The 25,954-nt window shown below is 40.0% G+C and overlaps 1 pseudogene; it reads left to right on the top strand.

Annotated features, from left to right (window-relative positions):
* The first annotated feature begins 4,219 nt into the window (after nt 1–4,219).
* LOC115412879 (caveolae-associated protein 2-like) overlaps nt 4,220–25,954 on the top strand; it is a 55,087-nt pseudogene continuing 33,352 nt past the window's right edge.

Raw genomic sequence — 25,954 nt, 5'->3', positions numbered from 1 at the left:
CCCTGCAAATAAGGTCACAAATGAAAACCCTGCCTTCGCCCCTGTGTAGCTGGGATAGGCTCCAAGCGACCCCCATGACCCTAGTGAGGATAAAGCGGGTTTAGAAAATGAATGAATGAATGAATAAATGAAAAACGCTGAACTGAAAACATGTCACATGCTGCGTTTTTATATTTCATATACTCTCATACTCTCCATGCTCTTAGCTGTCACCGGTGTTTGGATGAGTTAATGTACTGTATTTGGGTGTTTTTTCTCAGTAACGGTAGATCACAGGTGTCAAACATGCGGCCCGGGGGCCAAATCCGGCCCGCCAAAGGGTCCATATGTGGTCTGACCGCCAGGCTGTACAACGCTTCCCCACCAGATGTTTGATATTGTCCTGTTGGATGTTCTGCCTCTCCTGCTGTAAGGCCAGCACCAAGTCCTGGATATTTGTTGGATAATCACCTTATCCATTTTTCAGCCAATCATGCAGCAGCATACCGAGGAGGTCAAAAATGGTCACAATTCAGTGGTTATCCACATGCCTTGAGCTGTTACAATTAACTCAGCCAGAAATCATCAAATAAGTATTTATAAAAAACACAGCAACAAATAAATAAGTGTAAAGTTTTCATTGATGCCCAGTAATTTCATCAACAGGGTACCTGAAATACACAAATGTAATGTGATTAAAAAATGTAACCACTGAGTACATACATACATTTGTGTTATTGTATTATGTGTTTATGTAAATTATATTATATTTGTTATAAAATAAAGCCAGAAACATAATTATTTAACAGTAAGTATCAGGTATTACAGTTTAGATATGTTAAGACTAGGAAGCTTATTATTGTTATTACCTCCGCCAAGGAGGTTATGTTTTTGCCAGGGTTTGTTTGTCTTGTTTGTCTGTCCATTAGTGTGCAACATAACTCAAAAAGTTATGGACAGATTTGGATGAAATTTTCAGGGTTTGTTGGAAATGGGATAAGGAAGAAATGATTAAATTTTGGTGGTGATCAGGGGTGGGGGGCCCACGGGGGGCGCCACTGATCAGCCTTGGCGGAGGTCTGCGCTCTCCGAGTGCTTCTAGTTAATTATGTAAGGAGAAGGGGTGGAGTTTACAACTTATACTTCTTCTCACTCCTTTTCGAATATGTATTATATGTCTTATGTTTAAATGTTTTTTTATTTATTTTTCTTCCTTTTGACGTTCATATTTGAAATAAATACATCAAACAATCAATCTGATTATCAGATCTCATCAATTGCTGTTGTAATAATTTTTTTAAATTGTAAAGAGACTTTGTGGACAGTCTGTCCTTCTGTCTGTCTATCTATCTATCTATCTATCTATCTATCTATCTATCTATCTATCTATCTATCTATCTATCTATCTATCTATCTATCTATCTATCTATCTATCTACTTATAGACTTTATTTACTTTATATTAGGGGGGGTGTTAATATCAAATATCACATTAGCCCTGATTTTGATGTAACAACATGTTCTAAGCACTCCTGCGTAATTTTTTTGAAATTTTCGTCCAACCCCCCACCCGAAAGTTACTTTTTTAAACTCTGAAAATCCATGTTTTTCACAACTTTCCCAGCTTCTCCACTCTTTTGTCCAGTGCAATGTATAAATATGTTCATGATGGTCCATTTAAAGATCTTGTCAGTGCCATATTGTATTGTAAGAGTACTTTGTACTATGAACAGTCTAATGTCAAGGTCATGTTGGAGGTTAAAGGTCACCAAAATGCCTAGTTTTTTCAAAAATTCATAAATTCTAACATTTTATCAAATATGTCCTAAGTTCTCTTCCCTCTGGTTTCCTGGTGGGATCCCCCAAGGCCTTTGGCCCTTTAAAGACACATTACAGACTAAATATTACAACATGTACATTCCATTTGAATTTGCCGCCATTAGTGTGGTGGGAAACACTAGCACTCATTTTGGCGGGAATCACTAACCATTCATTCATTCATTTTCTGAACCTGCTTTATCCTCACTAGGTCGCTTGGAGCCTATCCCAGCTGCTTATGGGCGAAGGCGGGGTTCACCCTGGACATTTCGCACACACGTAGGGACAAACAACCACTTTCACATTCACACCTATGGGTGATTTAGATAACCCATTAACCTATCAGCGCATGTGTTTGGATGGTGGGAGGAGCCAGAGTACCCAGGGAGAACCCACACAGAACAAGGGGAGAACATGCAAACTCCACACAGAAAGGACCCACCCCCATGGACTGGCATTGGAATCAAACCCAGGACCTTCTGTCTGTGAGGTACCAGGTCTATCCACTGCACCACTGTGTTGCCCGGAACATACACATGTAAATGTCAAAGTCATGTGAAACTACGTTTGTTCTTTTTGACATGTCTATATGGAGAACATTGTGTAAAGAGTTCTGTAAAATGTGTCTTACTGAATGGAAGTTGTTTGTGGTCAATAGATGTGTTCTGAGGACAGAACCTGAGACCAATATTTGGAAGAACCCCATTAACAGCTTCATTCCATGAAATATGCATTTTGGACCATTTAGGTGACCTTTGACCTATATTTTGACCTTGACACTACACCTTTTGCAGTGTAAAGCACTCTGAAGACATGACATGCCTCACAAAAAAACATTTAGGGGCCCAGCATGAGCATATTGACACATTGTACTTTATCAAAAGTGAAGAAGGTTTGAAAAATGCCAAAACCCCCATGTTTTCAGAGTTGAAAAAGTAATTTTCGGGGTGGGGGGTGGGAGTTTGGGCTTGATTTGAATTTTTTTTTTTTTTCACATTTTTGTATTCCAAGACATGGGAGCATTAGAAAACCTGGGCTAAAGTTCAATCTGAAAATTTTCCTGAAATAACCCCCCCCCTTATGGAGAGAAATTTGTTTCTTTATTCATCAGTCAAAAAGAATAATTGCTAACCTGACTGCCTCTTAGTTGTGTTTGTGGGTATCCTATGGGCTCCTATGTCACTCTGTCGTTATTTCTCTTTCTGCTCCGTGGCACCTGGTACCAGCTGTGGTCCAGGTGTCCTGTCGAACCACCCTACACCCGCGTCTCAGCTCCTCCCTGTAACTCACTCACTCATTCTGCCCTCTGCTCAGGCTGTGAATGTACAGGCTGTAGCCGACACTATTTAGTGTAATCCATTACTTATGGGACACATTTAAATTTCACGGAGCAGCAGACTATCATCTGACCTCCCAGTACCAGAACACAACAGAGAAGTGGGTTTAAGGTGGAAGCTGGAGCCGGCGCTGGAGCCAGGACAAACCCACCAATAGAAACTCTTCTCTCATCCATCGGCAAAGGCCCCGCCCATTAAGTGCAGCTAAATTTGCAAGCAAAACTTTGAAGTTGCAAACAAAGAGGAGTGATTTTCAAATCAAAACTTATGAAGTCTCAAGCAAAAGTTTTAACTCACAAGCAAAGACTGATTTATAAACAAAATGATCTTTGTTTTGATTGCCACTGACTGTCTTTTGCTCTCAAATCTCATTTTTGGTTGCAAATCTGTTCTTTTTAATTGCAAATCCATCCTTTTTGATTGATGAATAAAGAAACAAATTTCTCTCCACCCCCCCAATTATTTACTTTTATACTTGCCTGGAGCAATTGTTAACACACAGTTTCCTCTGGGAATAATAAAGTATTCAGAATCTGAATGTTTTCATGCACTCATTCAACACACACACACACACACACCACACACCCTCACCACACACACACACACACACACACCCTCACACACACACACCACACACCACACCCACCACACACACACACACACACACACACACAGCAGTAAAGGCAGTAAACACATCCTTTCCAAACGCACCCAGGCATGTACACAGTGGAATGGGGCTGGCAGTCACGTGCAAACACAGCGCGAGCTTTACAAGGAAGCGCACGCACACAAAACAGCAGCTTTACTTCTATTCTGTGAGGGGCTAGGCCGGCCTGGTTTCCATAGTAACCAAGCCCCGCCCTCCGGCTGGCTGGGGAGGTGTTTGGAAAGTTCACAGCGCGTGTGTGTGTGTGTGTGCGTGTGTGTGTGTGTGTGTGGCAGAGAGGGGCGGAGACAAACACACACTCCTGCTAAAACCGCCTGTGGAGCCGCACACACACACACACACACACAGACTGTAAGCTCAGACCTGTACAGTCCAGGTGAGTCCTCCACCAGTCCACCGAACCGGGACTTAGCCCACATCTGAACCATGGAAGAAGACGGGTCCCACTCCACGCGGAGCCCCACAGCGGCGGCAGCACCTCCGGCAGCACACACCATCCCGCAGCCCGAGAACGCCGACCTGCTGATCCCCAGCTTCAGCCCGGGCTCGGCTCCGTCCTCCCCCACGCCCACCGGGACCCTGTCCAGGCTGGGTCTGAAGAGCCCCACCGGCGCCGCCCCGGGGAGCCCCGTGGACCGGGGCCAGGTGAGCGCCATCACGGTGGTGGCTCTGCTGGACAAGCTGGTGAACATGCTGGAGGCGGTGCAGGACAACCAGCAGCGGATGGAGCAGCGGCAGGCCGACCTGGAGGGGGCCGTGCGGCTGGTGCAGGGGGACGTGAGCCGCCTGTCCAAGACCCACATCAGCACGTCCAACAGCGTCAGTAAACTGCTGGAGCGGTCCCGCAAAGTGAGCGGACACCTGAAGGAGGTGAAGGAGCGCATGGACAAACAGGCGGTCCAGGTGAAGAAGCTGGAGGCCAACCACAACCACCTGCTCAAGAGGAACCACTTCAAAGTGCTCATCTTCCAGGTCAGCAAACAGGGGGAATACAGGGGAGGCGTTTCCTAATGATTAATCGAACGGTTCGACTCTGATTCGATTAAGGGACTATTTGAATAGGCAGAAAAAAGGTTAAAAAAAAATGTAGAGCTGAAACGATTAATCGATTAGGTGCTTGAAGCAAATACAAAAATTCCCGATTCGATTAACCCTTTCATGCATAGTGGTCACTACAGTGGACAGTTATTCTACAGCTGTTCTCTTATCGTATTTTCAAGGATTTTATTGTTTCAGTTCCATATCAGCCGACACAGTGCATTCATGCATCATCCCAAACACTGCAATTCATTCCATTACTGTAACTCTGCTGTTGGTAAACCTGATCTGCACTAACATGTTTGAGTGTAAATCAGGTGCTTGTTATTGTTGTTAGACTGTCATTAACATTAACTTTTTTTTTTTTTTTTTTTTTTTTTTTACATATAATCCCCATAAAGTGAGTTTGTTAAAATGTGACAAAACATCAGATTAACAACATTTTTTAAAAATTATTTCATAGTTTTCACACAGTGTATCAGTAAAAACATGTTTCTTTGCCTCAAAAATTAAACACATGGTGTCCAGCTGAGTGGACATTTTGCAACTTCATGAAAAATAGGTTCATTAAAAAACTATTTCAATTGCATTATTTTTTTTTCACACCTCAAGAGGAATAAAAATAGTCAACAGTCACACAATTGAGGTTCTCACAATTCATGCATGAAAGGGTTAATCGACTCAAAATGATAGAAGGGAAATATTCTATTGCAGTTTCCTGAATTTGACTCTTCTTTGTGCGTCACAATAAGCGTCCGTTTAGTGATGTGACGATCACGAACGAATCGAATCTTTTGAACGGCTCTTTGAAATGAATGATGGGAACTGAGTCTTTGTAAGGTGCCGTTCCTTTTTTTTTTTTTTTTTATAATAAACAGTGAATTAAACACTCTTGTGTTTTGTGCAATTTTTCGAATGTTGACACACATTTATTGTTCTTGTTCTGAGGGAAAATGCACTACAGCTGTTAAGGTATTTAAGTAATTGCAATGATAAATCGCTTTTGTGTTTTGTGCATTTTTCTGTATGTTACCAACATACTGTTCTTGTTCTGAGAATTGCACTTACCAGTTCAGGTATTTAAGTAGCTGCAGTGATTAATCACTGTTGTGTTTTGTGCAATTTTTTCCGTATGTTTACACACATTTATTGTTCCTGTTTTGAGGAGAATAAAATGTTATTTCATAGGCAAAATATTTTATTTCTCTTCATTTTTAGGCTACAGACTAGTCCACATAATGAATCGTGATGTTTTTTGTCAATTCCGTCATTTGCCTAATGTCACCATCCAGTCATGGATTTAGCCCACACATTTGAACTAACTGTCTTTTTTACGGTAAGATAATATTTACTGCCACGCCAATTAAACACCATTAAAATGTAATGTCATCATCACATGTAGCCTATTTAGTCATTAAGACATTGTGTTTCAAAATATGCAAACAACATAAAAGAGCAGTCTATTGAACGGCTCTTTTCAGTGAACGCTCCTGATTGAACGACTCCCTTCAAAGAGCCAAAATCCCATCACCAGTGTCCATGTGAAACACAACAGTGGAACCAATGTTTAACAGCAGAGAAATGAAAGGAAACAAAGCTTTGATTCAGAGAGAATTGTGGTTGAATGATTTTTTTTTTTTTTTTTTTAATCACTTTGAGGTCGATTAATTGTTTCATCTCTAAAAAATGTGAAACAGACAAGGTTGAAATGACAGAGAACGTGTCCCTTATTCCAGAACCAGCTGGAGTATAAAAGTAAAGGACATATAATAAAATTTTGATAGAAAAACTACAGTATAAAAGTATATAAATAGATATTTATATTGTAAACAACATACCAGTTCAATGACATCTACAAACAATGTCCACTGCAGTCTTTGGTACATTTGGATCTAACTTAACCAACTGAACATGGAACTACATACAGCTGTGTGTGGTGTGCATCATAATAATTGTCCGTGTGAAACACAAAAGTGGAACCAATGTTTAGTGGCACACAGCAAAAAATTACTGAGCATTTTTTCCAGAGTCCAAAATTATTTTCCTCAAAAAGAATAAATTTAAGCTCTACATTGAGTAAATTGTGGCTCTATATTGAGTTTGAGAGCTCTACCCCAACGAGTAACTTTAATTCTTTTTAGAGAGGGACCAGATATTATCTAAGCAGAGTATAATTTCTTCAGTTTGAGTCAATTTTACTCAGGCAAATTTCCGTGCAGCAAAATTAAGGAAATGAAGCTTTGTTTGAAGAAAATTGTAATTGAATAGTTTTTAAACAAGATCAATTTGAGTCAATTCATGGATTAATCCTTTCAGGTTTACTTTATTTATTCGAACCTGAAGGTGCATTTTCCTTTGTATGCAAAGTGTGGATGTGTGTGTGTCATATTTGCATTGACATTTGGCTGCAGTGGAGGGTGTGTTCGGATGTGCCTGGCTGATTGGCACTGGTACAGACACGTGATCGACTGTTGGACAGCACTTTATTATATTTTCAACAGTGAAGAACTTGTTCAACAGGACTTCACAAACTCCAGAGCTCACTTTAAAAACAATGCACAGAGCTGTTTCCTGTGTGGTCTTAAAGTTGAAACCGATTACAAAGTACAAACAGGTTGCATTTTCAATTGTTGTTGTTGAGTGTGAAATGTCTGCAGATGAAACAGACATACTGATCTGGATTTGAAAGGTCTGGCCTCGTTCATAAAAGACTTGAATAACTGATCTGATTGTATATATTACACAGCCCCACTTCATAAGTTGATAATAAATATAGGGGTGTAAGAAAATATTGGTTCTGCACTATATCGCGATATTTCATTTCACAATACTGTATCGATATTAAAAAGTACTGTATCGATATTTTAGGTATTTATTCAATGCAGATATTGTACAGGTTCATTTTGTTTTTGTTTTTTGTTATGTTTTATTTATTATTATTTAACACTCTTTTATTAAATAATATTAGTTCCTTGTCGGATCGCAACAAAAATAATGTTATATGTTAGTTCTGAACTAATAGAATATGAAACATTTGAACAGGATCTTAAATGTATTGTCTGTAAAACATCATTAAAGTTTTAACGCAGAAACATTTAGTGATTTAGCATTAGATCCTGTTCTGATCAAATAAAAATAGGTTTAGTATTTGTGCATACTTCTGGTGTAATTCAATTCTTCAAGGAAATAATCATTAAAAAAAAAAAAAGAAACAAACAGAAAATTGCCTTTTTAACAGTATCATGATATATCGTGATATATCGAATCGTGATCCTAGTATTGTGATTTGTATTGTATTGTCAGATTCTTGGCAATACACACCCCTAGTTACTATTGTGAACATAATATATATATTTAAAATAATAGGTCCCACATTACCAATTACAATTTTAAAGTAATAAATTCCTATTTTATTGAGGAACATTTGATTACTTTTTCATTATTTTTGCATTATATTTTGCTATCAATGTTTAAACTGGGCAGAGAAACTGAGAATTCCAAAACCATCAACCGCAGTCAAGGAAAATGATGACTTCAAAATTCTGAATTCCAACAAGAACTGAGACTGGAACGTCGAGCTGAACCATAAAATAATGATGATATTGTAATAAATCCATTATTTTTTGACGATTCAGCCAAAATCTCATATGATAAAAATGTTCGTGTCAGTTCATGTAAATCATTATTAACCATGTTTTCTTTCCATTTTAAAGATTGATTTTTGTTAACCAGAAACACAATGGTTATTTGTAGCTTTATATAATGTGTAAAAGATGCAACAAGATGTACACCTAAGTAAGAATGTAAACAAAATAAAACCTGGAGATGAGAAAAAATATGTCATAATAGAAGAGCATATCACTAAAATTATAATTGTATCACACAGGTCGTACTGAAATGTTTAGATTTTACCAGGTCCAGGTCTCCTTCCTAGTCCAACAGTACCAGGTCCAGGTCTCCTTCTTAGTCCAACAGTATCAGGTCCAGGTCTCCTTCCTAGTCCACCAGTACCAGGTCCAAGTCTCCTTCTTAGTCCAACATACCAGGTCCAGGTCTCCTTCCTAGTCCAACAGTACCAGGTCCAGATGTCCTTCCTAGTCCAACAATACCAGTTCCGGGTCTCCTTCCTAGTCCAACAGTACCAGGTCCAGATCTCCTTCCTAGTCCAACAGACATTACAGTTTAAGATCCTGTTCAAATATTCGTATTCTATTAGTTCAGAACTAACATCAGAACATTATTTTGTGCAATCCAAACAAAGGACCTAACATTATTTAATAAAAGAGTGTTAAATAGTAAGACATAAAATATAAACAATAAAGTAAAACAAAAAAAACAAAAATGAACCTCCACAATATCTGCATTTGAATAAATACCTAAAAATATCCATACAGTACTTAGATACAGTATGGTGAAATGAAATATCCAGATATATTGCAGAACCGATATTTTCTTACAACCATATTAATAAATATTTTGTGTGTTTGCAAGTGAAGTTAGTTGTAGCGTGCATATGTAAATGATAAACTGCTGCAGAATATTATTAAAATTGCACTTGTTTTTCTTAAGACATTTCAAGTTGTTGATGTTATTCAGATTTTTAAGGAAACGTTGTAGATGTAAACATGATCATAATGTAATTTTACGTTTTTCCACTGTTATTATTTTACTGGTCCAGCCCACTTGAGATCATATTGGGCTGAATGTGGCCCCTGAACTAAAGTGAGTTTGACACCCCTGCTGTAGGGGGTCCAGTTCTATTTGGGACTGTTTTGAACCTCAGTGAAGGTGTGTGTGAGTCTGTTGTTGTGGTGTGTGTGTGTGTGTGAGCGAGTAGAAGGGTGTGTCTGGGAATAGAGCCGTACAGGATAATAGAGCTGGGCTCAGACGCTGACTTGGACTGGATCTGTTTACACCCCACAGTTATAAGTCAGACACACAGATGCATTCAGCGTCTCCACTGCTATGTCACACCTGTAAGGCGAACAGTCAACGCTCAGCGACACTCAACAGGGTCAGCCCGCCAGTTTCCTGAGGAAATGATGAGTGGGAAAGTTTTATGGAATATTGTTTCCCGATCCATCTGTCAGTTATTTAAAGACTCTAAAGCTAGTTTTATTTACACAGCAGGTCCAGATAACCCTTCACCTGGGTCGATCATGTGCAGATCAAAGCATGAAGTTAAACTAGTCCTAACTGATTAATTAAAGCGAAGTAAAAACATAAATCAGTTTGAAGGAATATATAAAATACAGTTTTTAAATAAATATAAGTATGAGGAACAGCATTCTCTCCACGACAGTAATTTTTAAAGAAAGGAATCTCTCTGTATTTTTTTTTTGCTGTTCTCCTCTTAAATAACCATTGAATTTATTCGCGGCATTGGATCCATGGTGCCGTTGTACGATAGCATGAGAGGCTAAAATGGGCCAATCATACCTCACAACATTTGAATACGGACATAAAATTGTGCCAGTAGACAGTCAGGTAGTGTTTCTATTCATTTGGTGAGTTTTGGCAGCGATCCGGACCTGTGAAGGTATGCGGTGAGGTCGGACTTGGTCCGAGGTGAGCTGGGACCCGGTCCGAGGTGAGCGGGACCTGGTCTGTGGTGAGCAGGGACCCTGTCCGAGGTGAGCTCGGACCCAGTCTGTGGTGGAGCTGGGACCCGGTCCGTTGGTGAGCTGGGAACCTTGTTAAAAATCTCCCAGCATACCTCACAACATTTGAATATGGACATAAAGTGTACCTAGCAGAAGTCAGGTAGTGTTTCTATTCATTTTGGTGAGGGTTGGTGGTGATCGGGCCTGGAAGGCTGAGGAAAACCCGTACAAACGCCCTCCTGTGCTGCAACATCGATCGGACGGACATCGATGGGAGGGACGCCGGGCGGAGAACATGCATTTATATAGTAGGAAGGATAGGATTCACTTTTTGTCATTCAGCTGTGTTGATATGTGAAACCTTGATAAGTTCATGTGAATAGTTGCATGCGGTTTATATTCAGATGTTTTATGCTCATTTAAGCTTGTTTTTTAATTGTTTTTCTCCCTAAGTGCTTGGTTGAAAATGAGATTTTTTTTTCCTTTTATCTGAAAATGATGAATTGCAGCAGTGAAAGGTCATGATTCTGCTGGCTCTTGCTACTGTAGACGCATAAGTATTTTATTAAAGAAGCAGAAATACATGATTCTGCTCCTATTCATTCAGGATGTGGTCAGTTTGCTGACATGTAGAAGTCGATTTTCTTTTATGTATGAGTGAAATAAATACCTAATTAAACTAAACTAAGTTAAATTTCTCTGTTTGAGATAAACAGGTTCTTTTCAACACACGCACTCAACCAAAAACATGATTTAAGTTGTGATCTCTGCTTTGTGCATGACTAGGCACAAGGTTTGCATGTGTTTGTAGGTGCGTCTAATCTGAATGTGTGCTTATGTGTGTGGTGTGTGTGTGTGTGTGTGTGTGTGGGTGTGTGTAGGCAGTGAAATGGGGGTTTGTAATGTTGACACAGTCAGAGCCACTGAGAGCTTTTAACTGCTGTTGTTATCTGGTTTCCCAGGTACTGAGGATCTGTTGTGCAAATGTAACAGGTGCCAAGACCTTCCTGTGGACAGGGTGGCTCTGTGTGACTGTGGGCGGGGCTCTGGCGATCGATTTGATTGAATTTGCGGTCAGTTTAGTTTCTGTGCTGAGAAGGGAGTGGCGTGTTTCTTCAGAGGTAGTGAGAGTGTTGATACCGCCTGCTTTCATCGCACCGTCAAATTCACGCCTTCTTTACAGTTGTCTTTTCATTTTGCTCGCTGCATTTATACATTATAGAAGTCTATGGACCGGATTTTCCAAGGTGTTCATATTAACAAGTCTGGAGCAAGGTTTATAATAGTTTTGGATTTTTCATTATAGTTTGTTTATTTGCTTAGACTTTTTTTTTTCCTCTAATTCAGTTAGTTTTGATTTGTCTTTAGAGCAGGTTTGCTAGTTTTTATTAGTTTCATTTGTTCTAAATGCTTCGTTTTAGTTTTTTCATATCTTTTATCTTCTTCTCTGTTGTATTCACATAAATCCCAGACAGGACTCTGCTGCTTTCTCCCAACTTTAGTCTCCATGTTTCTAGGTAGAAAGGGGACCAGAAGACGACTGGAAACAAGAAGTGACGAGAAGTGACGGACCGTGAAGTACCGTATGGTGCCGCTAGCTAAAATTGCTAGAGCGAAATAAATTGATTTCAAATCAATCCGACATTGACAAAGATGAAAATGAAGGGAATTTTTTCCATAATTTTTATCCGTTTTAGTTAGTTGTGTAAGCACACAATAGTTTCAGTTATCTGTTTTTTTTTGATTATAGTTTTAATTTATTTCAGTTAATGAAAACGTTTTTTCAATTCTAGTTTTCATCATTTCATTAGTTTTCGTTAACGATAATAACCTTGGTCTGGAGCACAAAAGAGGGAAGGATAGTGACTTATAATTACCTCTGTCAGGAGGTATTGTGATCACTTTGCTTTTGTCAAGTTAGGCAGAGGTCAGGGCCCCACAGGTCACACCAGGCACCAGAAGGCCTCATAAAGAAGTGTAACACCCAGCATTTTAATCATGTTAAGTACAGCTTAGTATTAAAAAGATGATTTGAACTGATGTATTGCATTAAATTAGATATATGTAATGTGATCAATATAGCTAAGAAAAGAATGTTTAAATGAATGTTGATTCATTTGTGATACTGTGTGTAGAGGAGACAAGTTGACATGTTAAAGCAGTGAAGGGGCATGTTAGGACAAAGTCCGGCAGAAAAGAAAGTAAAGTAAGCAGCACCGAGCCATCTGCAGCTGAAGCTAACTGATAACGTTAAGAAAAGAGAAGTGACATAAACAATAGGCTATTTTCTGCACCCAAAACTGGTCAAGACCGTAAAAAAGGGAAGTTCTGCTAGAGGCATTTAGACATTACTCATCTATCAATGAAGTCAACGGTCTAGGCATCAATGAGGTAATGCCTAGAGTTTGGTTAAAAACCAGAACCGCTATTATAGCATTTTCAGAAGTGTGAGACGCTCTAAGAAGTTGCGTGCCCTACGTTGTAAAACGTAGAGAAGATAACTCTGAGCGATGCTCTTTTGAGACCCGAAAGGAGCGTGGCAGATTGGCTTCGGAGTTAATCTTACTTCTCAAATAATGCTGGAGGCTCATCTGATAGAATAACTTTGCATCGACGGATCGAACTTTTAAAAGCAAAGACCTATTTCTTCAGATGACAAAGCACCAAAGACTCTTAAAGGCAAGAATTGTATTTTAAGAGCTTTTACCACCTTTTGGGGAACATTTGCCGACGGACCATCTGTTTAACAGACTTTTGGTATTTTTCTCCACTTTGGCCCGGACTGGAAAGGAAGAAGAATTTTTACATTTTCTTATTTCTTTTCTTTTACCCAGTATTTTAAGACAAACTCGGCAGCCCTGATCAAGCTGTTGAGGTTGTCTTTGCAAATTAAATTAATTTTACCTTTTGACTTTTTACAGTAATTAGATTAAATTTGGTTTTTGATTTTTCTACATTTATTCAATTTCTCTAACTTCTTGACTTTTTCCTATTTAGGTTTTTGATATTGATTAAGCTTTAATTTTTTTTTACTTTTCTAAATACTCCGGCTTTGTAACTTTTTCCGATTAATACTCGGGTTAGAGAAATAATTATTTTCATTTGAGAACTTTTCCAATTTTGATTTTCTTTCAATTTTTGATTGAAGAAAAGAGACTTTCAACACCATTTTATTTTTATGTTTTTCTTCCCCTTGAGGACATCAAGCGAGGCAACAATTAGGGACATTTTCACAAGGCTGAACTGTGGGTTGAGAGATTACAACAGGGATTGCGTTGAAGTAAGGAAAATTGAGGACAGTTTAGGTTTAATAAACAGGATATTGATTTATGGTTTTAGAAGTTCAGTTTAATGATTTTATTAGGGATTAATTGATTGATGATTTATGTATTGCTTTGCTTTGCTAAAATTGCCTACAATAAATTTATAAAAAGTAAATTCTAAATTCTCCTTGAGTTATTTCCCTGTGTGGCATAATATGTTGGTGAATGTAAAACGTTAGGTTTTTGTGTACATAACAACAAAGGTCTCAAAGGTATTTGCCTTTATCCACCTACCATTTTTATGTCCCGAAAGCCTATTTTCCTGGCTTTTAAATTATTACCTGTCATGTAACAAGTGCACTAATCCATGTGGAACAGCTACCAAAAACCAACTGGACTGGTATTATTACTGACCACAGAGTGGGTTTCTCCTGGCAGTTCTGGTACCAGGGTTAGCGGGGCAGAGGTTGGGATTAAAGGTAGTTAGAAGACAGGCGAGTGTTCCAAAATAAGTTCAGCTGAGTAGTACCTCTTCGGGTTAGTTCGTGAGGGTAAGACCCCAGTTCAGACACGAGAGGTCAGGACCCTATTTAAACGGAGTGCTGAACCACGGTTAGTAGTACCGGAGGATTAACACGTGGCGACCACGAAGGGACGAGTTCCGAACGAAGGAAAGTTCGGGGTCCCGACAAAAGAATAAGCCGGTGGTCAAGGGACTACTGGTCGTGTGAGATCCCCGAAGGACTTCTGGGAGCAGACCTGACCCGAGCAGCAGCAGTCCTGACGGCATCAGGACCCAGAAGGGCGGAGCAGTTGAGAGGACCATAACTGCCCCATCCACGTTCCAGACCTGCTAGATGTGACAGCAGCAGGCGTGGAAGCAGCAGCAGTCGCCAAGGAGAAGACGGCTCTGCGGAGAAACCCAACCAGCTGACATCCCTCCTCTCTTGCCCCGATGCGCTAAGGGGGTTAGGAGTGGTGCAGCCCGACACAACAACGCAACGAGAGATGGGGGACGTCCTCATCCCCAACCACAGATCGTCCGACGCGGCGACCATGGTGACGGCGGAGACCACGACGGTGGCGCAGCTACGGCGGCGGCGCTGGGCGCGGGGCAGGCCAGGCACCACCGGCAGGACGGGGAACCTCCAACAGCGGACCAGGGGTGCAGACAGGGACCAGAACCGCCAACGGATCCAAGGGCACCAGGCCAGGATGGCGGGGGACCTTCGCCAGTCCAGCGCAAGGGGGAACCAGAACCGTCACCGGAGCCAGAGGGACCAGGACCATCGCTGCGCCCGGAGCACCACCCGAAGCAGACGGATGGGGGCCGATCGACACCGCAGTGGGAGTCCACGCCTGAACAACCGCCGGAGAAAGGAGGCTCAAGGGGCAACGAGGCACCTTCGGATCAAGAAGGAAAGGCAGAGATCGCCATCTGGGAGGAGAACGGCTTCGAGACGGCGAAAGGAAAGAAAGGAGCACGTGACGATCTGCGGAAGAAGATAGCAGAGTTGAGACTGAATGTAGACCTTGTGGTGGTGCATCAGAGAGCTCACACCAGAGAAGGTCCTCACTGGCAAGGGAACGACGAGGTGGATCGTTTCGTCCAGCTGAGAAAAGTTGTCATTGTCGGTGAAGAAGAATGGGAGACTACACCCAGGGGGAAAGTCGTCCCGAGAGACTGCGTGGAGGGGGTGACGATGGCAGTGCAGCGAGACACTGGGCCATGCGGGCGCTGACCCAATGCGCAGGGAACTGGAGGTTCAGCGGCTCTGGATTCCGGGGGGTGAGGTACGCCGAGTCCTAAAGAACTGTGAGTTGTGCAGTCGATACAACGCAGGACAGAGAGGACAGCAGAGCGGCGGATTCACTATCAAGAGCTCCATACCACGGGGATTGATCTGCATGGATGTGGCAGGGGTCCCATGGGTGGCAGGGGCAGCCGTGAGGGCTAAGTATGATAGAAATGACAAGTGGTCAAGATTTTAGACAGAAATACAGTACAATTAGAGATCCGGAATCCAAGGGATAGAGCAGCTGAAACCAGTTTCTGGCTAAATGGATACTGGGGACTGAAAACCATGGCCAATAGCACACAAGGCCTACCACCCTTCGTCAGATTGGCCACTGTGAAAGGGGTGGTTGTCACCAAGCGACATGCCAGAGGACTCTTAGTAGGCAGAGCCCTAGAGACTTTGAAACAAGCAAAAAGATCAGCGCTTTTACAAGAACCTGAGCAACTACAATGGAGAGATTGAGAAACAGCTGTGTGGTGTGCCTGAAACCCACCACAGTGCTGTGATTTGGACTGGCCCGGGAAGAAACAAGCTGGCGCGGTTCCAAGAAGATCCAAGAGAACTTAAAGAGCAACATCCTAAACCAGTGAAGGTTTTGGACTCACACGTGTGTGGAATATGCCGTGTAACGATGTTACCAAGAATCAAATTCATCGCCAGGGGTGGTGAGAGAGATTGCAGATGAAGATAACCACTGCAGCTGTCGGTGGGATGGAGAAGGTATGCTGGACGGTGATGACTGCAGACTCCTGAGGCGCGGGGTGTGGTCCAAGCGGTGGAGGCTGAAGGATGGCAAGTGCAGCGTTTCCTGGACCCCATCGAGTCCCTGCGACCACTGAGAGAACCTCCAGAGTCATCGGGAGCCGAATGCAGCCGACGGGATGGACAGAGTGATCGAGGCAGCAGAGCGGAGACTCCGTGATCGGGAACCAGAGTTGGAGCGGATGACACAGCGGGCATCACAGCAGGTACAGCTAGAGCAGCAGTTGGAGGAGCTTCAGGTGGCCCAGGAGGTGCCACCATCCATCCGATCATCCTGACCTGTTGTCCACCTGGCTCCACTGGACTCCGTCAGGTCTGACACAACCCAGCTGATGTGGTCTTCGATCGCCCCAGATTCCCCGGAGTGATAAGTATAACCTGGGAGCCCTTGACCTCTAGGAGGGGGTGTCAAGTTAGGCAGAGGTCAGGGCCCCACAGGTCACACCAGGCACCAGAAGGCCTCATAAAGAAGTGTAACACCCAGCATTTTAACAATGTAAGTACAGCTTAGTATTAAAAAGATGATTTGAACTGATGTATTGCATTAAATAGATATATGTAATGTGATCAATAAGTATAGCTAAGAAAAGAATGTTTAAATGAATGTTGATTCATTTGTGATACTGTGTGTAGAGGAGACAAGTTAAGACATGTTAAAGCAGTGAAGGGCATGTTAGGACAAAGTCCGGCAGAAAAGGAGAAGTAAAGTAAGCAGCACCGAGCCATCTGCAGCTGAAGCTAACTGATAACGTTAAGAAAGAAGTGACATAAACAATAGGCTATTTTCTGCACCCAAAACTGGTCAAGACCGGTAAAAAAGGGAAGTTCTGCTAGAGGCATTTAGACATTACTCATCTATCAATGAAGTCAACGGTCTAGGCATCAATGAGGTAATGCCTAGAGTTTGGTTAAAAACCAGAACCGCTATTATAGCATTTTCAGAAGTGCGAGACGCTCTAAGAAGTTGCGTGCCCTACGTTGTAAAACGTAGAGAAGATAACTCTGAGCGATGCTCTTTTGAGACCCGAAAGGAGCGTGGCAGATTGGCTTCGGAGTTAATCTTACTTCTCAAATAATGCTGGAGGCTCATCTGATAGAATAACTTTGCATCGACGGATCGAACTTTTAAAAGCAAAGACCTATTTCTTCAGATGACAAAGCACCAAAGACTCTTAAAGGCAAGAATTGTATTTTAAGAGCTTTTACCACCTTTTGGGGAACATTTGCCGACGGACCATCTGTTTAACAGACTTTTGGTATTTTTCTCCACTTTGGCCCGGACTGGAAAGGAAGAAGAATTTTTACATTTTCTTATTTCTTTTCTTTTACCCAGTATTTTAAGACAAACTCGGCAGCCCTGATCAAGCTGTTGAGGTTGTCTTTGCAAATTAAATTAATTTTTACCTTTTGACTTTTTACAGTAATTAGATTAAATTTGGTTTTTGATTTTTCTACATTTATTCAATTTCTCTAACTTCTTGACTTTTTCCTATTTAGGTTTTTTGATATTGATTAAGCTTTAATTTTTTATTTTTACTTTTCTAAATACTCCGGTTTGTAACTTTTTCCGATTAATACTCGGGTTAGAGAAATAATTTTTCATTTGAGAACTTTTCCAATTTTGATTTTCTTTCAATTTTTTGAAGAAAAGAGACTTTCAACACCATTTTATTTTTATGTTTTTCTTCCCCTTGAGGACATCAAGCGAGGCAACAATTAGGGACATTTTCACAAGGCTGAACTGTGGGTTGAGAGATTACAACAGGGATTGCGTTGAAGTAAGGAAAATTGAGGACAGTTTAGGTTTAATAAACAGGATATTGATTTATGGTTTTAGAAGTTCAGTTTAATGATTTTATTAGGGATTAATTGATTGATGATTTATGTATATGCTTTGCTTTGCTAAAACTGCCTACAATAAATTTATAAAAAGTAAATTCTAAATTCTCCTTGAGTTATTTCCCTGTGTGGCATAATATGTTGGTGAATGTAAAACGTTAGGTTTATTGTGTACATAACATCAAAGTCTCAAAGTATCTTGCCTTTATCCACCTACCATTTTTATGTCCCGAAAGCCTATTTTTCCTGGCTTTTAAATTATTACCTGTCATGTAACAAGTGCACTAATCCATGTGGAACAGCTACCAAAAACCAACTGGACTGGTATTATTACTGACCACAGAGTGGGTTTCTCCTGGCAGTTCTGGTACCAGGGTTAGCGGGGCAGAGGTTGGATTAAAGGTAGTTAGAAGACAGGCAGTGTTCCAAAATAAGTTTCAGCTGAGAGTACCTCTTCGGTTAGTTCGTGAGGGTAAGACCCCAGTTCAGACACGAGAGGTCAGGACCCTATTTAAACGGAGTGCTGAACCACGGTTAGTAGTACCGGAGGATTAACACTTTGTGTGTTTGTTTGTGTTTTTGTTTGTTTGTTTGTTTGTTTGTTTGTTAGCAACTTTGCGGGAAGACTATTCCAACCATCTTTACCAAATTGTCCCCACAGATAGGCCTAGGCCCTGGGACCAACCCATTAAATTTTGGGCCAAGTAGGCCAAAGTTCAAGGTCACAACAAGGTCACAAAATCTCAAATTTTTCTATCTCTCATCATTGCAGTTTTCGAAAATTCGACTCCGAATCCGATTAGCCTCCAATTTGACACTCGTAGCTTATAACAATATCTTGTATCTGGCACAAAATTGTCCACATCCACTGTGGAATGTGGACTCTGTGGACATTTACATTTAACATTGAAAATCCCATTTACCACACATTTTTCATTATAACTCAACAAATATTGATTGGAATTGAATCTAATTTGAAATACACATGACTGGTACCAAGCTGCAACTTCTTCTGCTGTATGAACAACCTGGAAACTGTTGAATTTAAAAGAAATAGTCTCCCACAGCACACCGTTCAGGGTGCTTGCCGGAGGTTTGCGTTCTCTGAACACTTGTTTTCATTGTAATGAGTTTGTTGTGGCTGTGTTCCATTCTGTCCAAGAGGATTTGTGTTAAGGATCCTAAAACAGAAGAGTGGATATACCGTTTTAATATACACACACACATATACATGTGAACATACAATATGTACCTGCAGTCTGCAACACATTTGGATCCAACTGAACATGAACTAACTACAACTGAAAAATACTGACAAATATTTATAATGTTTGTGTGAAAGCTTCAAAGTTTTACATATACACAACCCGGCCAAAAAATATACAGCTGCAGTTATTGATTATTTTTGTAATCGATTATTTAATTTGATTTGATTAAATGATTATTGAAGGTGGGGAGAAAAAAAGTAAAACTGTGAAACAGACATGTCTGAAAATGACAAAAAACAACTATAGAAAGTATAAAAGTAATAGGATAGATATTTAAAAAAAAAAATTATATAGAAATAACAGTATAAAAGTATATATAAAAATATCTATAGATATAACAACAACAAACCAGTCCAATGACATCTACAAACAATCTGTTAGGTCAGTCTGAAACACATTTGGAGCCAACTTATTAACTTTTACCAAATGAACATGGAACTAACGTCCAACTGGAAAAATAAAAATGAATATTTGAAATATTTTTGTTAAAACTTCAAAGTTTAAAGGCAGGGCAAGGCAGGTTTATTTATACAGCACATCTCATTACAAGACAATTCAAAGTGCTTTACATAAAACATTAAAAGCATTAAGCAATAAAAAGTATAGGCATGAGAAAAAAAGGAGAAGAAAAAACAGATAAAACAGATAAAAACTTTAAAGCTGTGGGACTTTCGTGACTAATTTTTCATCAAATCTGTCAAACCTCAGTCATATCCTCAGTATCACAATCTGTCAGTCTGTCTGTGATTACTCACCTGAATCTCTTGCATCACGGTGAACAGTTTCTTCGTGCCATCCACCAGAAACCAACCATGTGTTTACAAACAGAGTATGGAGGTAACTCGGGCATCTTCGGATTTTGTTGCGACGTGCATTGTGGGAAATGGAGGCTTGCGCAGCTGCTACAGAACATGATGCGGAACGGCTCCCTTCCATCTAGCCGTTTCTGCGTTTCAGACGTTTCCGCGTGTTTGTTTCATCCATATAATATCATACGGTCACGCTGCGCGCCAGGTGGCTGCGTGAACCTCCTTTTCCACAGTGCATGTCGCGACAAAATTCCGAAGATGCCCGAGTTCCCTCCCGGCTCTGTTTGTAAACACACATTTTGTCTCTGGTGGATGGCACTAAGAAACTGTTCACCGTAATGCAAGAGATTCAGGTGAGTAATGACAGAAGGACTTAAAGATTCGTGATACTGAGAATATGACTGAGGTTGACACATTCGGTGAAAAATTGATCACGAAAGTCCCCGCACCTTTAAGCTTAAAAGAAAAAAGGACCAAGTGATGTTTTCCAATGGAGAAAGTCAACCATAGACATTTTCTGCCTTTTTGTCTTCGTCACATACGTCACAATACGCGTCTGTGTGAACACAACAGTTGACCAGTGTTTAGCAGCAGAGAAATTAAGGGAACGAAGCTTTGATTCAGAAAAATTGTAAGCAACTCATTTTTTTCATTGATTGAGTCTATTTGCTGCAATTTTCTGAGATTGAGATCAATATTCTATCTATATCTATCTATCTATCTATCTTGTTTCAGCTCTAGTGGGCGGGGCTACATATGCTCTGTGTCTCTGTCTGTAGTTGAACATGTCATCAGCTCTGATTTAGTCGTATATTTTCTCTGTGTTGTTTCCGTTTCCAGGCCAAAGTGTTGCTTTCAGTTTTTTGCTGATCTGTTTTGGTTTTCTGACAGCGGAGTCGCCCACAGAGTCCAACCTCTGTGGAGTATGGGTGTAGTCAGGAATGACCTCGGGGGTGTGTGTGGTGAACAGCGTGTGTGTGCGTGTTCAGAGCTCATTGGATGAGCGCTGATGTGTTGGGTCAGGTGTATGTGGTTACAGAGCGGCTCAGTGAGACTTGGCGTGCCCGAGGGGAGGCGGGAAAGAAAAGATCTAAGTGCAGCCCTTGTTCCGTCATCTCCCTGAGCTTGTGCCGACTCTTTTCCTCACTGTGGACACTGTGGATGGTTCTTACTTCTCAGTTAGTTTGTCTTATTTTTGTCCATCTATTCGTCTGATTTTATCTCATGTGATTTTGTTTGAATGGTCTTCTTTCACATCCCTTCTTGCTCTTTTAATCTCTTTTTTTTTTTCTCTTTTTGCATGACTTTGTATGGTTTATTTTGTTAACCTATAAAGACCCAGCGCTACTTTTATGGTAGTTCCCAAATTAATTTATCTCTATTTAAACTTTCCTAAGTGATGTATCACCATGTATATAATATTATCCTCTGTATTTTGCATTTTAAGTGAAAATCATGTATTTCCCAGTGTATAAGTTAGAGATCGTGTAGATGTTCATGAAAACTAAAACTCATGTAAATTCGAAGGTTATTATATCAAAACAGAAAACTGAAGAAAACGTCCCCTTTTTTTTTTTTTTTTTTTTGTCAAAATCTCTCATTCACGAAGTGGTTTCCAACCTTTTTAGGCTTGTGACCCTATTTTAACATTACAATTTCTGGCGACCCCAGACATTCCAAAAAGAGACTCTTTTTTTTTTTTAGTCAAAATTTATTTATTTTTGATCATGTAATAGTTTGCTATACTGTGTTGTAAATAAACATTCATTTTAGAGACATTTATTCTATAAATGTATATTATTAGGGACGGAGGCAGAAAATCCAGGTGTAGATTACTGCACAAAGGGAGAATTGAATTGTCCTTGGTCAGAATATACAGTCAGTCCAGCTTGGATCAAGGTTATTATCATTAACGAAAACTAATGAAATGACGAAAACTAGAATTGAAGAAACATTTTCGTTAACTGAAATAAATAAAAACTATAATTAAAAGAAAAAAACGATAACTAACTGAAACTGTATTGTGTGTTTACAAAACTAACTAACAATAAAAATTATGGATAAAATTCCCTTCATTTTGATTTTATCAGTGTCGGATTGATACAAAATCATCTATTTCCCTCAGCAATCTTAGCTGCTGGCACCATATGATATTAATAGTTCGTCACTTCTCGTTACTTATGGTTTCCAGTCGTCTTCTCGTCCCCACTCTACCTGGAAACATGGAGACTAAAGTTGGGAGAAAGCAGCAGAGTCCTGTCTGGGATTTATTTGAATACGACGGAGAAGAAGAGAAAAGATATGAAAAAACTAAAACTAAAACGAAACTATTAGAAAATAACGAAAACTAATAAAAACTAGCAAACCTGCTCTAAAACCAAATTAAAACTAACTGAATTAGAGGAAAAAATTCAAAACTAAATACTAAACTATAATGAAAAATCCAAAACTATTATAACCTTGGCTTGGATTTACAAGGCTGACAATTAATACTGAACAAACAAGAACTCAAACTATGAATTTTGAAAGAGCTGCAGCGTCTGAAACCGACCACAATGAGCATTTGAAAGACAAACAGTACCACAGTGTTTCAGTTTCACACTCCGTTTTCTTTTATGTATTGGGATTGTCTCTCTCAACTCACCATATATTTTTTTAGTAGTAAGTTTTTTTTTTGTTTTTTTTTTTAATCAATTACTTGAAATTTCAGCTGACCCTTTGTGGGGTCCCAACCCCAAGGTTGAAAAAACGATGGGTTAATATGTGATAAATAACAACAATGGAAAGCATTCACATTTAAGCTAAAATAATTGCTAAAACAGGATTTACATTGTACGCATCTCAAATGGCTGGGAATATGTGAGTGGCAGAGAAAGGCTGGAGAGGGCGGGGCGATACACAGACAGGAAAAGCACCGATGCACAAACACAAACAAACAAGACCCGAGCTGCGCTAATTAAGTCCTCATTAGTCCTCGTTATGCACAGGAACGCAGCGGAGCAGCAGACAGCTCGGTCGTTCAAGCCAACCGGAGTCAAAGTGCCGGTAGACCCCATCTCCGTGCAGCGGCGGCGTTTACCCAGAAGGCCTCAGTGTTTCCACCTCAGCTGGCAAATACAGTACACAGTGATGAGTGTTAGGGATCCAATTTTTGTTGAGCGTGAAGGCAGAGGAGGCACCGTTGGCTGGTATGGGTGTTAGCAGACAGTAGCGTGGAGTTTCAGGGAGCCGGGACAGGTGATTTTAACCCTTAAAGAACCAAACAGCCGCCGCTAACCAACAGCATCTACGGATTTAGAATGTTTAATACCTGCTGAGCCACTAATCCTATTGACACATGTAAATAATTGAAGTAAAATGCAGTTACTATTGGGGCTGTGTATCGGCAAGAATCTGGCAATACGATACAAATCACAATACTAGGATCACGATACAATATCACAATATATCGTGATACTGTTAAAAGGGCAATTTTTTTTTTTTTTTAATGATTTTTCCTTGAAGAATTAAATTACACCAGAAATATGCATAAATACTAAACACATTTTTATTTGATCTGAACAGGATCTAATGTTATATCACAAAACTTTTCTAATTCTCCTAGTTTCCAAAGGAACTACCATCTGCCTCTCAGACAGTAAAAAGTGCTTTTAGGATGCTTCAATAACTATTATTTAATAATGTTAAATAATGATAAATAAGATAGAAACAAAAAAGAAAACCAAAAAACAACAATGAACTTCCACCATATCTGCATTTGAAAAAACCTAAAAATAATTGATACAGTACTTTTGAATATCGATACAGTATTGTGAAATGAAATATTGCGATATATTGCAGAACTGATATTTTCTAAACACCCCTAGTTAATATTGGTTTTTGACATAATAACAAATATGCATAATGTTAAGGCCCACTAATTAGCACATTAATGTGGAATTTTGTCTTTTTTAACAGGAATTCACAGAGTCAGAGATACAAGTGCATTTTTGTCTTGATACTTCTCAGTGTCCATTATCATTTTTGTCCTGTGGTGTCTTTTAAAACCACAAATAACTGCCCCAGTGTCTTTAACTCATGGGCAGGGCCACAATCCTTTAACCCTTGAAGACGCTGTCGACCAAAAGCATCTACTCATTTAGAACGTTTAACATGGTGGTTCCCAACCTTTTTGGCTCATGACCCCATTTTAACATCACAAATTTCTGGCGACCCCAGACATTCAAAACGGAGCCTTTTTTTTTGCTAAAATTAATTTGTTTTGATCATATAATAGTTTGCTACAATATGTTGCAAATAACATTAATTGTACACAACATTTAGAATATGTAATGTAAATTTTTATTTGTAAGTTTTAATTTTTCGAAAATTTTTTATCGATTACTAGAAATTTCAGGTGATCCCATTTGAATTCCAGGCGACCCTACATGGGTCCTGACCCTAAGGTTAAAAACACTGCATTAACTGCTCCCAATCCCCTTTTTAAGTTGTGTGGTCCAGTCTGTTCTTTCTCAAACTGATAAAATCTGGCACCACAAACATCTGAAACCAGTGTTCAAGGGGTTAAACTGAAATGAGGAGGAAAGAGGGTCTTATTTAGAGGCTCACCTGGGGTCTACATCCACCAGCAGCACCAAAGTTTGCAATGTAATAACGTCGATCCTTTTACAGTGAAACCTTGCCACTTTAGTAAGTTTTTCTTTTTTTTTGTATTTTTTTTTATCAATTACTAGAAATTTCAGGCGACCCCATTTGAATTCCAGGCGACCCCATGTGGGGTCCCAACCCCAAGGTTGAAAAACACTGGTTTAACACCTGTTGGTCCATTAATCCTATCAATCCATGTCAGTAATTGGTGTAAAATACAGTTCTTCATCTTTTCATGGTCATGAGATATGATCCATGTGGACATGTGGAAACACAGTCATCTTCTACAACACTGATTCACCAGTAAAACCATGTAGTTGGATCAATGACAGTGGATGGGCACACCTGTTTTTACATTCAGTTAATGATATCTTTGGTGAAAAAAGTAATTTGTTCTTCAGTTTCTCTCTTTCTGATATAATAACCCTCAACTTTAATCTGAGCTTTTGTAAGCATCTACGTGATCAGTGAATTAAATAGGAAAATATATAATTTTCACTGAAAAAACACAAAATACAGAGGATAATATGATAATAAATGGTAGTCAATCACTTGAGAAAGGTGAAATCTACAGAAAAATTCATTTGGGAACTGAAACAAAAGTAGCACTGGCTCTTTATGGGTTAAAAGGCTCATTACCTGAAGTATCACCGACCGCCCTGGAATTTCACAGCGTAGTAAATTTGCATATCCGTGACCTGTGACGTTGAAGGCAACACGTTTGGAATTCAATTTCCTGCAACTGAAGTTATTTATTTCTCCGAAGATCTAAATCTCCCCGTCTCTGTTTTTCACAGTGGATTTCCATCAAAACAAACAAGACAACCACAACGGCAAATTGAATCTGAACGCTGGGAGAGTTTAATTTGTCCTCTGGCTTCACATACGGGGCCTTACGTCACAGGTTTTGCAGTCAGATGGGAGTTGTTGGGCTCTTGGAAGTGATGGGGGTGGAAGGAGGAAGTTTGGGTATTGTCTGTAATTTTTGGGATCCTTAATCGCAGAGTTGCAGAGAGTGACTGCTCCGAGCTCTCATACACTATCAAAGAACACTCATATCATATAGTGAGGGAAGAGAAACATGCTTCCCAGCCAAACTAAACACAATGTTGTTGGTGATAGTTGT

Source organism: Sphaeramia orbicularis, chromosome 21 (genome assembly GCF_902148855.1).
Source record: "Sphaeramia orbicularis chromosome 21, fSphaOr1.1, whole genome shotgun sequence".
In the NCBI taxonomy this organism is placed as follows: Eukaryota; Metazoa; Chordata; class Actinopteri; order Kurtiformes; family Apogonidae; genus Sphaeramia; species Sphaeramia orbicularis.
Note: the sequence above shows the minus strand (reverse complement) of the source record. Positions and strands in the feature narration are given on the sequence as shown.